The sequence below is a fragment of the Gigantopelta aegis genome, chromosome 7 (assembly GCF_016097555.1).
Source record: "Gigantopelta aegis isolate Gae_Host chromosome 7, Gae_host_genome, whole genome shotgun sequence".
In the NCBI taxonomy this organism is placed as follows: domain Eukaryota; kingdom Metazoa; phylum Mollusca; class Gastropoda; order Neomphalida; family Peltospiridae; genus Gigantopelta; species Gigantopelta aegis.
Genome location: NC_054705.1, coordinates 10,507,016 through 10,514,648, shown reverse-complemented (window position 1 = coordinate 10,514,648; position 7,633 = coordinate 10,507,016). Strand labels below are relative to the sequence as shown.

General features: G+C 37.8%; 1 protein-coding gene across 1 annotated transcript in view; it reads left to right on the top strand.

The window, feature by feature from the left end:
• The first annotated feature begins 4,092 nt into the window (after window positions 1–4,092).
• The window catches only part of LOC121377282 (protein FAM167A-like), a 25,814-nt gene continuing 22,273 nt past the window's right edge, over window positions 4,093–7,633 (top strand). Inside the window, exon 1 of the mRNA XM_041505218.1 lies at window positions 4,093–4,310. The gene's annotated coding sequence lies outside the window, so the exon portion shown is untranslated. The remainder of the gene's footprint in view (window positions 4,311–7,633) is intronic.

The following is a 7,633-nucleotide window of genomic DNA, read 5'->3' as shown; positions in this document are numbered from 1 at the left end:
AGGGATCTTTTATTTGCGCTTCCCACAGGCAAGATAGCACAAACCATGGCCTTTGTTGAACCAGGTATGGATCACTGGTCGGTGCAAGTGGTTTACTCCTACCCATTGAGCCTTGCGGAGCACTCACTCAGGGTTTGGAGTCAGTAGCTGGATTAAAAATCCCATGCCTCGACTGGGATCCGAACCCAGTACCTACCAGCCTGTAGACCGATGGCCTAAACACGACGCCACCGAGGCCGGTTTTTCAGCATTGTGAAAAATGCATATTGATGACCAGAACCACTTCAGAATATTCTAAATAATAAAATGTAAGTACTAATTTAAATGATAAAAAAACGGCTTTAATAGTGAAACATATGTCGTAGTGTTTGAAAACTACTGTCTGTCACTTTAATGGATGTTAGACATTTGAAGAAGAAACCCCTTTTTTTTTATTAACAACAAGGGATATTTTATATGCGCTTTCCCCAGGCAGGACAGCACATCCCACAGACTTTGATACGGGATAAAAACCTATAATGGAAAAAAAACCACCCATATACGTTTTTTTGTTAAGAGTATCCTATTTTGGCAATGTAACGCTTGCTTTCTCATTATCTAGACTAAGTGAGGAAATACCAAAATAGCCGCACTTTAAAATGTATCTGTTGCCAAATGGATAAGTAAAAGGCTTTCTCGGTTACTAAGACTCTTATTTCCATAAGATAATGGATTCACCAAGTCTCAAGAAATTGTCGCCTTTTGTATGTTGTGTGCGAGAAGTATGATTTACGGAATTTGCCGAAATATATATTTTTTTAAACATAATTGTGGGTTTTTTTGAAACCCTATTTTTTTTAAAACAATTTTATTTCATGAAAACTAATTTCCACATACCGGCCTCGGTGGCGTAGTGGTTAAGCCATCGGACTACAGGCTGGTAGGTACAGGGTTCGCAGCCCGGTACCGGCTCCAACCCAGTGCGAGTTCTTAAGGGCTCAATGGGTAGGTGTAAGGCCACTACATCCTCTTCTCTCTCACTAACCACTAACCAACTAACAACTAACGAACTGTCCTGGACAGACAGCCCAGATAGCTGAGGTGTGTGCCCAGGACAGCGTGCTTGAACCTTAATTGGATATAAGCACGAAAATAAGTTGAAATGAATGAATGAATTTCCACATTTACATTTGCTTTATACTCACATGGTTTGAGTATACTGTGTAACATTAAAAATACAGACTACTAGTATTTTCTACAAACCATTATGCAGTTACAATGTAGCACATAAAAATTCATGAAAATAAATAGTCAGCTGTAGTAGGAAAAAGAAGGGGAGCATTTCTAGTGTCTATAATTTATTTTCTATTTTTGTTATAACGAAGAAAAAACTTTAAAATTATTTTGATATACTAATCGTTGGAAGTTGTTAATGGGGGTGATGTGACCATTCGGCATTCTTACACACTCGTTGGTGATAACACCATTCATTATGTTTGGTAACACATACTGTTAACACATGTATACGTGCGATAACAACTTAAATACATACGACTGGCTGTTCCTAGGTGATAACCAGGTCGCCAATGTCATACAGCCAATGCAAAACGAGCACGATTGAAATCGATTACCCTGTGACGTATGCCACCCAACGAAAAAAGAAGTACAATTGAAGTCGATTATTCTGTGCCACATAAACCTGAAACTGATTTTAGGTATGTAAGAAATAGAATACTAGAATCGTGTCCGGTAGATACCATTTATCTTACAAATCGCCTTTACTCATTAAATACGTTTTAAAGCAACTCGTAAAATAAATGATATCTAACGGTCATTCGTGTAATATTGTCTATATAAAGAACTCGTATAAATGATATGTATCGGCCACTCGTGTAGTATTCTCTATACAAACAACTCGTTGTAAGATAAATGGTATCTAACGGCCACTCATGTAGTATTCTCTATATAAAGATCTCGTTGTGAGATAACTGGTATCTAACGGCCACTCATGTAGTATTATCTATATAAAGAACTCGTTGTAAGATACATGGTATCTAATGGTCACTCGTGTAATAGTCTCTATATAGACAACTCGTTGTAAGATATATAGTATCTAACGGTCACTCGTGTAGTATTCTCTATATAAACAACTTGTTGTAAGATAAATGGTATCTAACGGTCACTCGTGTAGTATTCTCTATATAAACAACTCGTTGTAGGGTAAATGTTATCTAACGGTCACTCGTGTAGTATTCTCTATATAAACCACGCGTTGTAAGATAAATGGTATCTAACGGTCACTCGTGTAGTATTCTCTATATAAACAACTCGTTGAAAGATAAATGGTATCTAACGGTCACTCGTGTAGTATTCTCTATATAAACCAACTCGTTGTAAGGTAAATGGTATCTAACGGTCACTCATGTACTATTCTCTATGTAAACAACTAATTGTGAGATAAATGTTATCTAACGGGCACTTGTGTAGTATTCTCTATATTAAGAACTCGTTGTAAGATAAATGGTATATAACGGCCACTCGTGTACAGCATTTTCTATTCAGTCAATACCGTTTAGTATTTCCCTTGTACCTTTCGTTCTTTTTCGGCATATTTCGGCAGTATTCGTTCTTTTTCGGTTAAAAACTACCTTTCTGCGCTTATGTGTATTGGTTTGTACGTACGCTTTACGCGATATTAAACACTATCTATATAGGGGTACTTAATACCCATACACGCGTGTAATACAATGAGGTTTTACAAGTGAGGACTGTAGACTGTCTAATAATGTAACACGCGTCAGCCTAGTGGCTATTCACGAACACCACAGACGGACAACATAAGACTTATTTTGCTTAATCCGTAATTTACCTATTTCTTTACGAAGTGACAAGACTTCTTCTTTGTTGGGTGTTTCTAAAAACATATTTGGCACAGTGGTGTAAAAACAACCCGATTATATGCAATGAAAAGAAAGGGAGTATTGCTAAAAAAAAATCATTTCTTTTTTATGCCATTTCTATATATATTGTCGATGTATTAGTGTTGTCGGAACAAATTTCAAAACTGCAGGTCACAGTGTAATAATACCAATTGATATATTTCCGAGATGTCGGTGTTGTCGGTACAATAACCGCAAGTAAAGAAGTTCAATAGCATCATGGTATATAGTTTGTATGCGATTAATTGTAATTACATACTCATATAAATTTGAATTAAAACTATCTTAAAACTCTGCGTGGGTAAGTGTATTCGTACAGAACATAAATACAAAAATGCTCAGCGTTTTAATAGCGAACTGTATATCTTTGTACTCGTAAATATACGAATACAATTTTTTCTTTCTATATGCCTATGTCTGACTGTCTGTTTGTATGTCTGTATATCATAATATAATATGTCACACACAAACGCCTTCACTCTCAGCCCGCCTCACCCCCCCCCCCCCCCCCAAAAAAAAAAAAAAAAAAAAAAAAAAAAAACCCCACAAAACAACAAACCCCCACCAACAACATATATTTAAATTGCATAAATATATTACTTTCATGGAGAAAACCTAATTTATTGGGGGGTTTAAAAGAATAAAATGTGTTTCAATAAAATTAAATTTTTTTTTAAAAAAAATTAAAAAAACAAAAATTAAAAAACTTAACAACAACAAAATAACAAAACAACCAAACAACCAGACCCACCCCAGTGAATAACAAACACAGATTTAATATATTAATATTAAGCACACACACACACACACACACACACACACACACACACACACACACACACACACACACACACACACACACACACACACCCCACCCCCCGCAACACAACCAGGACTAATCTTTAATTATGTAAAATACGTTTATAGACGTCCCGTATATGCCATTAGTTAACCAAACAAAAACATCACACACGACGTTTAATATGTAGCTTTGAGTTTGAAACACTTTACAAACAATGGCCCTTGGTCATCAACGCAGTCAACCATGTCCCACGTTTTGTGCATATATCATGTGCACACATGCCTCAATGTAAACAGTTACACGCATTTGTCAAATACGTAAAATTTACACAATACAACACCTCTTATAAATTATCAACGATAACCCGACCAGTGACGTTTCACCCGAGGAACGCCGTGACATTGATAAATGCCGCTAAGGTATCGAGCTTCCTACAAGCAGCGCTTCATGTTTTTTCGTCACTGTCGCTGGAGGTTCCGCGACTATGTGTGCGGTTCATAACGGGGATTTTACCGTACGCCTTAATAATGTATGGAGTTGAGTGTGAAGGAATTTGAGGACCCGCTGAACCGATGTAACGACCGAAAAATGTAAGCTTCGAGGTATTGTTTTTTTATATACGCACTAGTCTGCCGATGATGTTAATATTAAGTTTTAATCTTGAAATATTTATACCGTATTATATTATATGTGTAAAGGACACATCTTTTTTAATTGACGGGGAAGGGATGGGGTGGTGTGAGGGTGAAAACAAATGGATAGCTTGAATTTATTTTAATATGGCATATCATTAAATATTCCTTTGTTACGCTTATTTGAATTTTGTGGTATAATCTGGACTGTCATTACATATTCCATTGTTACGCTTACTTTTCGTATAGTCTGGACTGTCTTTACATATTCCATTGTTACGCTTACTTTTCGTATAGTCTGGACTGTCGTTATATATTCCATTGTTACGCTTATTTTTAGTATAGTCTGGACTGTCATTAAATATTCCACCGTTACGCTTATTTTGGTATAGTCTGGAATGTCATTAAACATTCCATTGTTACGCTTATTTTGGTATAGTCTGGAATGTCATTAAACATTCCATTGTTACGCTTGTTTTTAGTATAGTCTGGACTGTCATTAAATATTCCACTGTAACGCTTATTTTAGTATAGCCTGGAATGTCATTAAATATTCCACTGTTACGCTTATTTTCAGTATAGTCTGGACTGTCATTAAATATTCCATTGTTACGCTTATTTTTAGTATAGTCTGGACTGTCATTAAATATTCCATTGTTACGCTTATTTTCAGTATAATCTGGACTGTTATTAAATATTCCACTGTTTCGCATGTTTTTGGCATAGTCCGGACTATCATTACATATTTCATTGTTACGCTTATTTTGTTATAGTCTGGACTGTCATTAAATATTCCATTGTTACGCTTATTTTTAGTATAATCTGGATTATCATTAAATATTCCACTTACATTTCATTTAAGTTTAACTTATTTTCGTGCTTATATCCATTTACGGTTCAAGCACGCTGTCGTGAGCACACGTCTCAGCTATTTGGGCTGTCTGTCCAGGAAAGTGGGTTAGTTATTAGTTGATTAGTGGTTAGTGTTTTTATTTAGTTTACCCGTGGTTGGGGCGGGGCGGGGTGGGGCGGATCCGGGGCGTCACGTCCCCATTTTGTGGTCGGTTTGGTGTGGGCGACCTCCTTCGGGGGGCCGTATCAGCTGGTGGGCTAGTTGGGGCGGGTTCTGCATTTTGGTCCTGACTGGAAGGCCGAGTTCCGAATGCGTTTAGGTTGGACAAAAAATGTTCTATTAATCTTTTTGGGCACCTGGAATTGCCCTCTTTTATTATTGTTTTTAAGGGCATATAAATTATGTAATTTGTATTGTTTTATTTACCTTTTTGGAATTGACCAGTCAAAAATAAGCGTCACAGTAAATTAACTAAAACTATTTTTTTTTTATATATAAATACTATAGCTTTTTTGAACGACGTATAAAAAATTTCCCCTACCCCATTTTTATAAATAATTCAAAATTGACCCATTAATACATTATTTTTTAGTCCCACACTTGACCATTGGCCATGCCAGAGATTAGGTGTGGGAGAGATGTGCCTGAACCTTAATTGGATAGAGGTACGATAATAGAGTTTACGAGTCCGCGTTAGAGAGAAGATGGTGTAGTGGCTTACAACTACCCATTGAGCCCTTAAGAACTCGCTCTGGGTTGGAGCCGTACCTATGTGCGAACCCTGTACCTACCAGCCTGTAGTCCGATGGCTTAATCCTGCGCTACGCTTATTTTTGGTACCGTCTGGACTGTCATTACATATTCCATTGTTACGCTTATTTTTGGTATAGATGTGTGGAACTGATCTTATTAAAATTTCTTGGCTGAAATTTCTATCAGGGGAGAAATGTCTTGCTTTATTTCTCTTCCCAAACACCGGCCTCGGTGGCGTCGTGGTTAGGCCATCGGTCTACAGGCTGGTAGGTACTGGGTTCAGTTTTTTAATCCAGATATCGACTCCAAACTCTGAATGAGTGCTCCGCAAGGCTCAGTGGGTAGGTGTAAACCACTTGCACCGACCAGTGATCCATAACTGGTTCAACAAAGGCTATGGTTTGTGCTATCCTGCATGTCGGAAGTGCAAATAAAAGATCCCATGCTGCTAATCGGAAAGAATAGCCCATGTAGTGGCGACAGCGGGTTTCCTCTCAAACTCTGTGTGGTCCTTAATCATATGTCTGACGCCATATAACCGTAAATAAAATGTGTTGAGTGCGTCGTTAAATAAAACATTTCTTTGTTTCTTTCTCTTCCCAAACAAACAGACCTGCTTAATATTGTGTTACAGGCGGGACGTAGCCCAGTGGTAAATCGCTCGCCTCGTCAGTTTAGGATCGATCCACGTCAGTGGGCTCATCGGACTAGTTCTCGTTTCAACTAGTGTTTTGGGATGGTGCACATAAAAATCCCTTGCCACTAATGGAAAAATGTAGCGGGTTTCATCTCTAATTGTCTAATGTTTGACATCCAATATATTATTCTGCTTTAGTGACATTAAACAAAGAGAGATAGACAGATAAAGGGAGAGAGAGAAAGAGAGAGACACACACACACACACACACACACACACACACACACACACACACACACAGACAGAGAGAAAGACACACACACACATAGTGGGAGAGAAACAGAAGATATAGAGAAGAGAGATAGAGGTAGAAGGGTGGGTGGGGGCAGAGCCAGAGAGACACACAAAGAGAGATGTTTGTGAAATGTTTACGTTAGGTTCACGTTGTAAAGAAAATATTTAAATTAATGTCAACTGTCAGAAACACCTGATTGATGACGGTGTTACAAGAAGAAAAGTAATCAGAGATGTCCTCTCGAGGAATTCCTAATTACTCGTCTCTCCCGTTCTGTATGTATATGTGTATTCTACAAAACCCATCTAGTAAAGCAGTTCAGACAATGTGCTTATAGTAAAATATAAACTCTAGAGAGACGTAGACTCAAAGAAGTCTTCGATAACGTCACACCCTTATAAATAGCATGCAGGTAACCTTTGGTCTGGACTTAAGAAAAGTTGTGTGTTTGTGACTGTCTCTGTCTGTGCTTGGTTGCCTATCTATCTATATACATGTATATTATTCATATTTATATACATGTATATCATAATCTCTGTCTGTCTGTCTGTCTGTATGTCTCTCTCTCTCTCTCTCTCTCTCTCTCTCTCTCTCTCTCTCTCTCTCTCTCTCTCTCTCTCTCTCCTCTCTCTCTCTCTCTCTCCCTGCATGCCTACCTACGTACCTCTATCTCTCTCTCTCTCTCTCTCTCCTCTCTCTCTCTAACTCTCCTCTCTCTGTCTGTCTGTATAGAGAGATAGATA